A 14739-nucleotide genomic window follows, 5' to 3' on the forward strand; every position below is an offset into this window, starting at 1 on the left:
AAACTACGGCGGCGCACGCACACACACATACTCAGAGCTGGGCCGATAACCACCACACAAAAACAGAGCAATGTGGCCCCTGTTAGTGATTAGTCAGGTCATTCCTGTGCAGCAGTTTACAGCCATGGCTGGTTAATTGATTCCTTTTGCAGGATCGCTCAGAGAAAGGCTTTTCAGAAATATTTAGTTGTAAAGTACAGTGTGTTTATGGATTATCAGGCCTCTCTCTTTCACAAATTCTAAATGCAGTCCCTTAGCATCTTATCCCCCTTTGGTAGGCTTGTAATGAGAGTAGATCTTTAAAATGTAGGTACAAATCCAGTAAAAATCAAACAATATTAATACCTGCTCTAATATGAGAATCCAATACTTGGTATTTTTCTTTCGTCTCTCTCTACTGTCAAAGCTAGGGCTAGCAGCATCATATTTAAGGTTGTACGTCTGTACATATGTCCGATAGATTATAGTGTACTACTTTGGCTGTGCTTTTAGGTTTTTCTTCCCCACTGACTCTGTTTTCACTCCCCACAGTCTCACCTAATTTCCCACCCAAACTCTATCTGATTATCTAGACATTGAATGTGCAAAAACCAATCAACACTGAAGCCTAGAACCACTGACATGTATCAGTACTGAATATTAGTTATCAGTCTTGAACTACTTATAACTGGTGTCCATGTTAGGGATGGGATTTGACTGTAAATATGTTACTGGAGTATCTGCATGGCCTAACGCTGCACATGGACCTGCTGGTGGCCCACTATGTTTCCTGTGGTGTCCTGCCAATAAGTGCTTCCAATCCAAGAATAAAATGAAAAAAGATGATAGGTGACAGTACACCTTTGGCTGTAATCCCAGCACTGAGTCTGTGTGGATAATTCTTAATCAGGCTTCCACATCTGGACTCTGCAATTTTACTCCATTCTTCTTTGTAAAACTACTCGAGCTCTGTCAGGTTGCAGAGATTAAATTCTCTACTGGATTGAGGTCTGATGTTTGACTTGGCCACTCCAGAACATTCACCTTGTTGTCTTTCAACCATTTCTGTGTAGCTTTCGTTGTACTCTTCGGGTCATTGTCTTTCTGGAAAATAAACCTTCTCACAAGCCGTAGCTCTCTTGCAGACTGAATAAGATTGTCCTCCAGGATTTTCCTATATTTTGCCGCATTCACCTTCTACCTTTCAGGGCCAGCAGCAGAGAAGCATCCCCACGGCATGATGCTGCCACCTTCCTGCTTCACAGTGGGGATGGTGTGTTTGTGTTGATTTGCATTGTTTGGTGTCTGCCAAACAAAGCGCCTTGTCTAATGGCCAAAAAGCATCATTTTGGAACTTTCTTCCACTTGACCATGGAGTCTCCTACATGCCTTTTGGTGAACTCTAGTGGAGATTCAGTGAGTTTTCTTCTACAGTGGTTTTCTCTTTGTCACTGTCCCTTAAAGCTTGGACTGGAGAAGAACCTAGGCGACAGTTGTTATATGCAGAGTCTCTCCAATCTCAGCTGCTGAAGCTTGAAGTCACATTCACTGTACTCAGATGATCCCACTGTCCAACACTAGATGACTACTGGCACCAGCTGGCTGGTGAATATTTATGCAGTCACTTAACTTACATTATATATTTATGTTTAATCGACATTACTGTGTAGGAATCTGATTTCACTTGGACATTAAAGAGTTCTTTTGTATGTTTTTTTTTTTTTTAGTGAAAAAGGCCAAATTTTATATATATAGACCATGATTGATTTATAAACTCAATAAAAGGGTAAAACATTCAAGGGGGTGAATACTTTTGATAGGCACTGTATATTCTTTGTCTAAATCATTTGAATATAAATTAAAAAAAATAAACAATGAAAGGTTGTTGAAAGACAGGCACATCAAACACTTGAGTACTCTAATATTCATACCCATCCCTAACCAGAACTGAAAAGTCTTAGTCAGTCCACCCCTACCTTATGTCTCTCTGTGCAGACCATTGACATTAATGCTGTATCTAAAGAACACTCTGAGTAACTTTCATTAAGCTTTGCACAAATGTCCACTCGGACTCAAGGATGGACTGATTAGATTCTGGAGGTCAAAGGTCAGGCTTGTGACTACAATATCTCAGGAATGGGGTTGAATGATTTGCAAAAACAATCTAACTGCAACCTTTTCCCCCAGTGTTGCAATTTTGATTTAATATGCGATTATTATTAGGTTCCTCATCATATACAGTGCTTAACAAATTTATTAGACCACCTGTCATATTTGTCTCAGAGACCATCCAGCATCATGAAGTGCTTTAATGTGGACTCTTTCATTTTCAGTGAGCTCTCCATGTTTTACCATTTGAACAGGAATAAGGAATTTCAAACTGAATTCACCTTTTTATACCCAAACCTGAGCCGGCTCACTGGGCTTCTCTGAGAAGTCAGGAATAAATCAAGCATAACATTCAACCACTAAAACTCATTTTTCTGTTCAGGAATGCAGGTAAATAACTATAATTTGACATATTAATCAAGAAATATTAATGTGCTTTACTATTTTTTCAGTTTTTTTGTAAATCAGTAAATTTGAAAATTTATGGACAACAATAATAACTATATATATATTTTTTCAAGATTTATTTATTTATTTTTTTTTTGATAGGACAGTGGATAGAGTCGGAAACAGGGAAGAGAGCGGGGAGAGACATGCAGGAAATAGTGCCACGGGCTGGATTCGAACCAGGGTCGTCTGTGTACATGGCGCGCACCTTAACCACTCGACTACCGGCGCACCATAATAATTATATTTTAGCATTAAAAATATCATTTGGGTTAAAAAGCTTCTACATATTGGTGTATTAACCATTGCAGAAACATAAAGAAATGGTTTTGGTAATTACCAATGCTGTTAATTTAGGGCAGCTGTGGCATAAACCTTACTTTGGGTGGTGGTCTAATAAACTTGTTAAGCACTGTATATCTTTCAAAATGTTCAAGCAATATATCATTCTATATTATAACCTACATTCAGTCAGTTCAGAAGCAACTAATCCATAGTAGCATCAATCCGGATACTAGGGTGCAATAAGCTTTAAGCTATAAAGGAGGAGGCTGGGGTGGGAGAGGTGAAGCCAGGAGCAGCATGGTGTGGCAGCATTAACGCAAGTAGGGATGAGTAAGAAGTAGGTCATATTTAAATGGGCCACTGTGTTGAGAGACAGAGCTGTGATTGGCTGTGGGAGCTGGGAGGCGATAATTGGTTTCAGCTGGCAAAACTTATCATGGCTTGGGGTATGGCAACTGTGAACTAATGCTAAGCTTAATCAATATTAGATAAAATGAACTAAGGAAGGATGATTATAAAAATATCTAATCGCAGTCATTTTGCTCATGTTGCAAATTTATCAGTTGCTTTATTAAAGGGGATTATCATTTTTGTGTCACTTGTTTTTATAAAGAACACATACATGAAACACTAATAGGAGGACTATTGTAAACCAATCTTAAAAGAAAGTGGTGCATAAAATCTCTACTGTTGCAAAAAATGAAAGTATTAAACTGATATGTTGACACATTTCAAGTTGAAGAAATATTGCAACTTATGTGATTTGTAAACAGCAGCAAGCCATATCAAGTTTTGATCTAATTTGCGATTAGTTACTTAGCCCTACTCAGGAACAATATGAGGGGTTTTCTTCAAACTATGTACTAATGTCCTCTTTCCTTCAAGGACAAACAACACATAATGGAGGTACAAGATCAAAGTCATTGTGACTTCAAATCTTGAGTGCTTAATATTTCAAGGACACAATTGGGGAAATTCATTAGATCTGGAACAAGCCTACACTTGGATTAGATGGTGAACTGATTAGATTTCAGAGGCCAAAAGCCACTGTAACATTACATATTGTGAGGTTGCAATGGCCTTATTGAAACACCTGAGAAGCTTCACCGTCTTGGCCCAGCACTATAATGCCACTGTCTGATAACTCTATACCTCACAAAAGTATATGTTCTAGTCTTTTAATTACCAAATAATGTAGGCAGTCCTGCTCACTGGCTAATACAAGGGCAATATTCTCCCTTCTTTCCCCTGGTGCTTTTTTAAACTAATGATCGACAAAGTAACAGACTGCATATATCAGCGATATATAAAAGCATACATATCAACAGAAAGTACAAATAATGAACATGCAGTTCAAGCAAAATACCATTCAACCAAGACCTCAATCCAAGAGAGATTTTCTGACTGGACTTGAAAAGGGGCTGCTCACGCCCAATCCTGTGTTTGGCAAAGAAGAATGGATTAAAAATTGCAGTGTCCGATTGTGCAAGCCTGACTGAGACCTATCTACACAGACTCAATGCAGCCAAAGCTGCATCTACAAAATACTCACCTTAAGGGAGTGAATATTTATCTGATTTATTTCACTCACATTACTTTGTAGAAATCTGCAGCACTTTATGGTAGAGCAAAACATAGTTCTCTTGTTATTTCAAGATCATCCTAATTGTCAAACTGATTTAACATGACAGACATCTACTTGGTTGGAGATGTATTTGAGTTGAGCTAGCAGTAGCACTGTAGCCTCCAGGTGTGCTCCAGAGGTCTGATAAGCTCACTTCTTTCTAACTCTACACTCTCAGGTTATTATTTTCATATTTTTTGCCTCTAGTCACAACCAACACTGACACGAGTGACAACATTTGGCTCACATTTTCAGATGTCAGAATGTTCTCTGTGGAGCTTTACACTCAGTTTAATGTAGCAGAAATACCCCAAACCCTGTAAACAGACTTTTATGTGTGAAAGCAGTGAAGTTCCTGTTTAATTAAACAGGAACGGGGAATCTCCTGATGGAGGCCACAGGCCAAAAACTGCAATCCCATTAGTCTTAAAGAATCTGAAATCAGAGACGGAAAAAATGCTGTCAAAGACAAACTTAAGTTTCATAATGACGGAGTTAAGTTAATGAGGAAGGAGAAAAATGTTATATAAAGATATTTTGAGGAAGCACTATTGTATCACTTTAACATCTTTACTGACAGACATCAGCACAAAACTTGTTAAAGATGTGAATCTTCAGGTACCTCACGATTCCATTCATTTGTGTAATTAAACTGATCCCCAGTTAACAACACATCCTCTATTTCTTATACAGAGGTGATCATTTCAGCTCCAGTCTGCTGTCCATTAAGGAACTGTGAATTATCATTTTAAATTAAAAAATGTATTAAAAATAAATAAATAGGTAATAAAATTTGCTCAAAAAATGACAAAAGTAACAAAGGAAACAGTGATTTCTGCTTAAATTGGAAAATATTTTAGTATGAGTAAAATGTATAGGCTAAATCTGTTTTTTTTTTATATAAGAAACTCCTCAGCATAAAAAAAGCATTCAGAAATCTGAAGCCTACTCTGTAAACGATGCTGTGGGAGAGCTGGTGTTATGTTTAACAAGTGACTGTTTTAACTGGGGACTTTTTGGCTGAAAGTGTCAGCGGTTCAACACTTTTAAAAACACTGAATATTTCTGTTATGTCTAAGATATGATTAGAAGATATGAATTTAATGAAAAACTACACAAATTGGCTCTTCAAGTTTTCTATATCTGTTATTAACCCATATGCATTTGACATGTAGTCACCAGCTAACATGGTCACTTATTAAACCATAACGCTGGTCTTTGACGTGAACAGACGATAAGTCCTGTTGTAACTATTGTCTGTGATGGTCAGCAGTTGTTGGCTGATATTTACCCTGGATTAATGTGTTTGTATGATGTCAGTTTGGGCATCTGGACCATTCCTAAAGTAGGCTGCATAACTTTAGTTTAGCAAAGTGAGCAGACACGGCAGGTCAGGCTTCCTGGGATTATAGAATCCACGGTGGGTCTTTTAACTTTTCTGCTGGGAAAAAGGACAGGCTGAGAAACTCAAGGCTCCATAAACAGTGCAGAAAGTACGTAAGTATGTCAGATACAGCACTGTAAACTTACCAAAAATAAGAGCTAGCGCTGCTAATGCTAACAGCGCCGCTAACAAGCAGTATACTTCTAGCATCTTTGTCTGAGACAGCACATGGAGAAAAATACCTGCAGCAGGTCTGTTGTTGAAAACACACTCAGAATGTAATAAAGTGCCTTAAAAAGTATTGATTTTTTTGGTCATTTAGAATCAATACAGACATGTAGGAATTAATATATGTGACTCTAGCAATCAGTTTTTTTTCTGGCACCTCTAAAATACCTGCATCCAACACACCTAACTGCTGACTCAAAACACAGCTTTTTTTTCTTTATAAGGCAGAAGTGACTGGTTGGAAAAACTCTGATCTGTTTTCATGGTCAAACATGCAAAAAATGTTGGCACTGTGGGAGTGTTACGCCATAAGAAGTGACGAAATAAACATCCTAAACATTATCATTGATATTGATGGTCAGCTAAATGGTAAAAGGTTTTGAGCTTAAATATTGATTTTCTAGTCAGCTGACAACTTAGAGCAAGTCACAGCTACCCACACACTGATGGCAAAGATAGAGATTGGCCACTGGTATTAGTTTATCCCATTCATACAATCATACCCAATTAAACACTAAGAAACATCTGGAGCAAATTGGGGTTGAGTGTCTTGTCCAAGGACATGTCATTATGTGACTGAAGGAGCTGGGGTTCAAACCCACAACCTTCCTATTGCAACAAGACTGACTCTACGTACTGACCCACAGTCGCCCGACTGTTATATTTGGTATCAGCCCTGATTAACACAATTGATGCATCTCAAACATATTTTTACAAATGGTATTATCAGCAAAAAAAATGTTTGCACCAAAATTATTCAGGGGCTCATTTAGTCAACACAAAGCTCCTCATGAATGAAAATTCATAAAAATTGAGCCAGTGAGACAAAAGTTTCCAGCAGTGAATCACGCTAAATGAAGGAAGTCTAAGACGATAAACTTTCTGACACTGAAATTAAGGTGCTTGTCAGTGAAAGTGTGGTAGACGACCTATAATTTGTTTGCTATGGCAGGAAGGGTCCTAAACAAGAGAGAAAACAATGACACCACATAGCTGCTGCATTTAAACTCTCCTCCCTTTATGCCAGAATACCCATCCTTCATTATTACACACGAGTTTCACTGCAGTTTGAGTCTGTCTATGGGACTCACATCGATTTCTTCACATCATGTCAGAGCACCCATGTAAATCAGTGTTTATTTTCCCACTACAGGATTTTATGAAAGCTGAGTTTGATCAGTGAACGCTTTATTGATTTATTTTCTTATGGCTTTATTCTAGTGAGCTCAGCTTGACTGATAATGAGAAAATGTTACAAGTCTGTTATGGCTGTCCAGTTTTCATTTACACACTTTGCTCAATTATATCATAAATCCTCACACTTGATGAAGACGTGCTGGGTGGCGAGAAGTGAACGAGCATTTGAAGCAGACACCGCTGTGCCTCATTTACTCTGTCCGTCTTACAGCACAGTAGTCTAAAAGTCACACTGTGTGAAAACAAGGAAAATGTATTTTAAATACTCGGGCTGTGGTCTGCCGTTGAATTTCTACATCAGTAGATTCAAAAATGGTTTGGTCACCTGCACTCAGGATGAATAAAGGTGAGACTTTGCTAATGAAATGTATTGCAGGGTTTTTTTTAGTGACATCTATACAAAACCTGGCTACAATTCACCAACTTACCTTTTGTGCCTCTAAAATCTCTGTACACATGGGTCAGAGTTTTCTTACTGGTGGCAGGTCTGTTTGTAGATCACAAATAGCATACAAAGTGGCGTAAGCTAGTTTCAGACCCCAATTTGTTGATGCACAACATTATTTAATGAGACCACAGTTATGTTTTGGCCCTTTTAGTCAAATTTTGTTTACAATTACTATCAGAGTTGACATCGTGTCATAGTTGGGGACAGGAGAATTGATTGATAAAGGTTGCTACAGTAATAAACAACAGAACATGTATGGATTGTTGTTCTTATGTTATAAAAGACAGCATGTTGCTTGGTTGAATCGCCCGGTGATGGAAGATAAAATCACATTCTCTTATAATTTGATCAACTAAACTCAACATCATTTTAATTAACCCTGCATTAATGGCACATTTAATGCAATCAAACATTGTGTGAGTATGGGGAACATAGTGTTAAAGCTGCATAATGAAGTGCTGACTACAGATGCTTTTAGGTTATAGCTCTTCAGTCAGCCATCCCGCTGGATGGCATGTACCCACAAGTGTTCAGCCCTGCTCTTGGCTTTGGCAGGTTGAATCTAAAATTAAGATATATAAAGGATTTGATAACAATAGGCGGACTCTGACAGCTTTTGAAGACAATCTGTGGCGGCTTTCATATAGAAATCACTGTCTCAACTGAACTTTGGATCAACATAACTGCAGACAAGAGCCCACCCACTGAGTTCTACTTACTGTCAGCTAAGCTATCACTGGGGCTAGCCTTCTGGTTGACAGATAGGTAGCGTATGCCTGTAAAGCTATCAGTCAATCAAATTAGACGCGCCAATCAGTGCACAGTGAGGTTTATCCTAAATAAAATCCCCCCCAACACCCATATCGGTTACATTTCATCAAAAATATAGGTATCATATTTAGATTTTTAAAAACTGGTATTGCCCATCCCTACTGAGGAGCAAAGTGGTCAAATGTGAGCAAATGTGTATTTCTACCAATTTTCTACTGTCAGTGACCGTGCATGCCCATTAACAGATACTTAACTATCAGAAATGTAGCTACTAACAATGTTTTAAAACTTCAGATCCGTTCATTTAACATGGTTGAAGTGAAGAGTTAAGATAGAGCCATTTGTGCAGTTTAATGGAGAAATTCTCATTCAACTATAATTATATTTTACAATGTTACGATGACAATCCCTCTTCAGAAGAAGGTTCATTTGTATGTAAATAGTATTTTAACATTTAAAAAGCCATCAACCTCATCTTTTTTTGTTGTCATTCATTTTGATGGAGCATTGTCATCCAAAAAGAAGCACGTGGTTGGATTGCTCTCATCAATAGGATGATGTTTTTTAGCACACACAGCCAACAACAAGGAAACTTTGTGCCATGTGAAGCGTGGTATAGAGCAGCCTGCGACCTAACCTTCTAATCCATCTTGTTAAGCTCCCATCTGAACCGTTTGGCCCGGTTAGAAAGTGACAGGACTAATCAGCGATGAGGGGCAGTACTTTCAGGCACAGCAGAGTCGTGATGAAGACAAGCAGCAGCAAGAGGGGGTACAATTATGGCGGAAGAGCTAAGCGTGGATGCTGCTAAAGCGCCAGTTTTATCAGAACTTAACAAAAAGTCTTCGTTAAGAAGAAGAAAGAACAGCAGTGAGTTGTTTTCTTTTCAAAAAGGACAAAAGTCGAGTACTTACATGTCTATAGTCGCCATGTTCCGCGTTATTCCCTGTAGCTGCACATGTGCAGCTCAATAGCAGCTACGTCACGTGTTTTGTTCTGATTGGCCCATAGAGATGTGACAGACAGAACGTTCATCCAATCACACTCTGAGTTTTTTCAAATCCTCTGCCTTTTCTCAAACATTTCCTATTGAAGCTTTCCCAGATGGATGTGTGAAACACATCCATCTGGTGTGTCAGGTTACTCGGGACCCTCAAGATCAAGGTTCCAGAGACCGGGGACCCCCACTGTGCACAATCAAGAATAGTCATGTGCAGAAAAGGCCGTTCATAAGGGGGGATAAATAGGAGAGCTTTCTGGGGCCCAGACAAACTGGGGGATCATGAAGGTCAGCAGGATCATGATACATTGTAAAGTTAAGCTGTGATAGCCATATTTTGTATTTGACCTGAATAATAACCACTCTTATTAAAATAAACATTTTTATTATTTTGTGCCGTAGTAAATAACCTTCTTAAAAATTGAAATCCCTCTGCTTAAAAACAAATTTAAAATGGGTAAAAAATGGCAAAATTGGTGGAAAAGGCAGTGAAATGGGATTTTGAAAGTAGCAGAAATGGATTAGAAGAGGCAAAAAAATAGATAAAAGTGGCAAAAAAGAAGCCAAAAATGGGTTAAAATGGCAAAAACAGGCATAAAAAGTGGCAAAAAACAGCGAGTGTTCACTTTCTGTCGACCAGAATGCTAGCTAGCTGACAGGACCTCGAGCTTTGTGGGTGGGTTGTTAGGTACATCCAAAGTTTGGTTGAGACAGCGATTTCAATATGGAAGCTGCCGTGGATTGGCTTCAAGACCTGTTTGTGTTTGCCTATTGTAAGCAGACGGCTGACGTCACACGGGCTTTGTCCAATTCTTTCCACAGTCTATGGTTTTAAAGTGGCACGAATGGGTGGAAACTTGATGACATAGGATGAAAGATTGGTTTAAACTGGTAAAAACGTGTTAACTGAATTTGCTGCCTCAGTAAGGCAGAAATGAGTGGAAATTGGTCAAAATGGGCAAAAATTGGCTTAAAAACTACAAAGAAGTGCTTAAAAGTGGCAATAATGGGTCAAAGGAGGCAAAAATGCACAGAAAGTGGTGAGAAATGCTTTTAAGGTGGCAAAAACAGGCAGGAAAAAGTAGCAGAAAGGGTTTAAAATTGACAAAAATGGGTTTTTAGTGGGCAAAAATGTGTTGGAATTGGCAAAATTGGTGAGAAAAAGTGAAGGAAACAGGTTAAAATTTGGCAAAATTGGTGTAAAATGGCAAATGTGTAATTTGAAATATTCTTAGTTTTTTTAGGGTACTTGTAGACCCCCTCTCAGTGTCTCACAAACCCCAAGGGGGTCTTGAGAACCACTGATGTAAAACACACGGTACTCACTAAGCAGATACTTTGCAAAATGAAATAATAACTACGCTTGAAAAAGACATGGCTCTTTGACAAATTATTCAAACAAACAGAAAGACTGTTTATGCCTTAAATTGGACTAAATGAAGTTTGTCAAGTACAATCAAGTGGAAAAAACAGTTGACGCTACCATCAGACCCAGCAGCTGCTTCTGTGTTCTCACAGCTTGTGCACAGTATCTTCAAAACCTCCTAATCCAGATCTGCAACCTCATGGGCCAGGCGCTGGACGTGTGACATTTAAAAGATGTGATCGGGGCGTAAATATGTGGGCCATGCTGTGCTCATGTCTGTTCATGTGTCGTTGGGAATGAGCCGCTTGCCTTCTGCTGAAGAGAATATGTTTCTGTACAGCTCAGCGTCTGCTATCAGCTGTGTGTACGATGATTAAAGCATTTTATAGCTGGAGATACGCCACCAGAACTTTTCCTCTTCTTGTTCCTCTTTTTTTTATTGCCGAGCCAGTTATCCTCCTTGATGTTAGGATAAACTGAAATTAATGCATCTCTATGGAGGCCAAAAAACTGCAGATAATACATCCAGATAGACAGGCAGATACTGGCTGCAGAAAAAAAAATGACTACAGGTATTTAGAATCAGAGATTGTACCGGCAGAAAGCTGGACAAACTAGAGAGGAAACAATTCCCTCACTTACAAATATGTATCGCATATAAATAGTCACAAAGCAGGAGAATAAACACTGAAAAAGGTGCTCAAACACTCACATGCTTCAAATAAACACGTCTTTAACATGCTCCTCATTAAAATATTAAGAGGAACAAGGCGAATAAATAACGTGGACTTCAAGGCTACACGAATGACCAGACTGACAAACCAGAACAGAGACACGAGGCTGGTAAAAAAAAAAAGCAGAAAACATTCAAAATGTAAAACAGCTCACCCCTCCACCTCCTCTCACTTCAAACCCACTCCCTTCCCACCCTCCATCACCTCCATCCCTCCCTCTCCTCCGCTGCCTTCAGTGGCACTGGAACAAGTCGGTCCCCACTTCGATAATAAGTTGACAGCTGTAGAAAATGGCTTCTTTCAATTTGGTTGCTCCCAATCTCATTATATTGTGATAGGAGAGCTGCATGACTGTTTGCCTGTTTGGAGGCTCGTACTGGAGAGGAGCTGAGGCACTCCAGAAAGAGGCTGAGGGGGTGATAGGCAAAGAAAAAGTTGGGAGAGGATACTTGAGAGGGGGGAGTAAGATGAACAGAGGGGAGAAAATTGATTTTAAAAATGTGCCACACAGAGAGGAGAGAGCTCAGAGGAAGACAAAAAAGTGAAAAAGTTTGTTAAAGCAGAGCAGGACGGCCTGTGATAGGACATAACTCCCTCATGTCCACATTTACTGTTTCAAAAACGGCTGTAGACACACTTAACAGGCCCAGAATAACTAATTTAAATGGCCACCAGAGAAAAACAAACAGATCAGTCCATAAAATGATTTTTAGCTCTTTTCGAAAATCCAGCTAATAATACGGCAGAACTGCCTGCATCTTCACAAGTGTGACTGTGAAAAGAAAGCATGCTGCATGAAGAAACTTTATTGTAGGTGATTTATATCCCTCAGAATAGTAAGTACCATAGTTGTAAGTACAAATCAGCATGCTTTTGAGTCAGATAGACGTCAGTAGATTGCTTAGATTCAGTCAGTTCTATTAAATTCTGAGAGCTCTACAAGTGGACTGCAGTGCTTATTTCACAAATGTCCTCCAACTTTACAAATGCAGTACATTGGTATTGAAATCATGCAGTTTTTATATCACACTGTGTTCTACTCTCTTATGTTTATCTGGTTGCTTTCAATAAACATTATAATTTGCATTTGTTGCACTTCTCCTGTCAATCTTTGTTTGATTTGTTTAATTGTTCATTTTGGAGGTTTGAATTTGTGGTTTTGTCTAAGTGTACCAGGTTTTAGAGGTGTGTGTACATGCATTTGTGCACATTGGTGTCTAATTATTTTCTGTTTTGGAAAAGACAAGAAGCCATTAGCTCAACATCTCCACAGAGTCGCAAATAAGTCTTTCACTCTTGCCTCCCCTATCGAGCTACTAAACTGTATGGCTCCAGAAGTAAAAGTCCCATTCATTTTCTCTGGAGCTGATTTGATTATTAGCCATAATCAGGCATGCACAATATTGGATTTTTGCTAATATCCCATGTATTTCCAAACTCATTTCAGCTGATATTCACTCACCAGCCACTTTATTAGGTACCCCTTGCGAGAACCAGGTTCGATCCCCACTTGTCTTTAGCGCTGCCTGAATTCTTCATGGTTTCAACAAGGTATTGGAAAAATTCCTCAGAAATTTTGGTCCATATTGCAGCACGCAGTTGCTGCAGATTTGTCAGCAGCACATCCATGATGTGAAACTTTTGTTCCTTCACATCCCAATGGTGCTTTATTGGATTAAGATCTGGTGACTGTGGAGGTCACTGGAGTACAGGGAACTCACTGTCATGTTCAAGAAACCAGTTTGAGATGATTTGAGCTTGTGCCATGGTGCATTATCCTGCTGGAAGTAGCCATCAGAAGATGGGTCATAAAGGGATGGACATGGTCAGCAACAATACCTAGGTAGGCTCTGGCATTTAATCAATGTCCAGTTGGTATTAAGGGGCCCAAAGTGGGCCAAGAACATATCCCCCACATCATTACACCAACACCAACCTGAACCGTTGATATAAGGTAGGATGGAGCAGTGCTGTTGTGTTGTTTATGCCAAATTCTAACCCTACCATCTGAACGTTGCAGCTGAAATCAACACTCTTCAGACCAGGCAATGTTTTTTCAATCTTCTATCTTCTCAATTTTGTTGAGCTCATGCAAATTGTAGCCTCAGTTTCCTGTTTTTAGGTGACAGGAGTGGCACCAGGTGTGGTCTTCTCCTGCTGTATGCCATCTGTTTCAAGGTTCGATGTGTTGCTTGTTCAGAGATGCTATTCTGCATACCTTGGTCGTTATTTGAGTCACTGTTGCCTTCCTATCATCTCAAACCAGTCTGCCAATTCTCCTCTGACATCAATAAGACATTTTCATCCACACAATTGCTGCTCACTGGATATTTTCCCTTTTTTAACCTTTCTCTGTAAACCCTTGAGATGGTTGTATGTGAAAAATCCCAGTAGTGCTGCCATATTCAAAGTCACGTAAATCCTCTTTCTTCCCATTCTGATGCTTGATTTTAACTACAGCAGCTCATCATGACCACATTTACATGACTAAATGCATTGTGTTGCTGCCATGTGATTGGCTCCTTAGCTTCTTGAGTTAACAAGCAATTGAACAGGTGTACCTAATAAACTGGCCAGTGAGTGTACATACATCCTTTTCATTGTAAAGAACACCAAGTGTCTCCTAAGCAATAAGAGGCTGAGAGAGGAGCGAGGAGGCAGACAGTCTGGTAGTTGTTTCAAATTTGGAGCTTCATTCAAAATGTTCAGGGTTCATGATAAGACCCTTTAAACGTGTAGCACCATAAGCAACAACCTGTACCTGATAGTACGCTTTTATATTTTACTGGTATTTAAAGCTGATATATGATACACACCGCTGATTTGTACCTCCAATATATCAGCTATAAATATTGGCAAAAATGTTCATATCGGTTGATGCAGTTGTTTCAATTTTTGAGCTAGTCAGTAAAATCATGAAACCTTGCAATAATGGCATAAATGTCCAAGTTTGACAAGCGTCCTGAGAGTGAAACGATGGTGTATGCTCCCGAAGAAGACAAAAGTTGTGAGATATCCAGCTCTTTTTAAGAAAAACAAAGTTAATCATGATCTCAGCCTAAAATACCACCCACAATCCTGCAGTGTCAGCCATGTGCCTAATTGGTTGGGCCTGTTGTAACCATGGAAACATCTACTGTGCCCATTAATGACAACTGTCAGCTGTT

The 14739-nt window shown here is 39.1% G+C and overlaps 1 protein-coding gene across 1 annotated transcript in view; it reads right to left on the bottom strand.

The window, feature by feature from the left end:
* Positions 1–14739, bottom strand: part of dpf1 (D4, zinc and double PHD fingers family 1) — a 106373-nt gene that overhangs the window by 74942 nt on the left and 16692 nt on the right. The window lies entirely within an intron of this gene.

Source organism: Cheilinus undulatus, linkage group 2 (assembly GCF_018320785.1).
Source record: "Cheilinus undulatus linkage group 2, ASM1832078v1, whole genome shotgun sequence".
Taxonomy (NCBI): domain Eukaryota; kingdom Metazoa; phylum Chordata; class Actinopteri; order Labriformes; family Labridae; genus Cheilinus; species Cheilinus undulatus.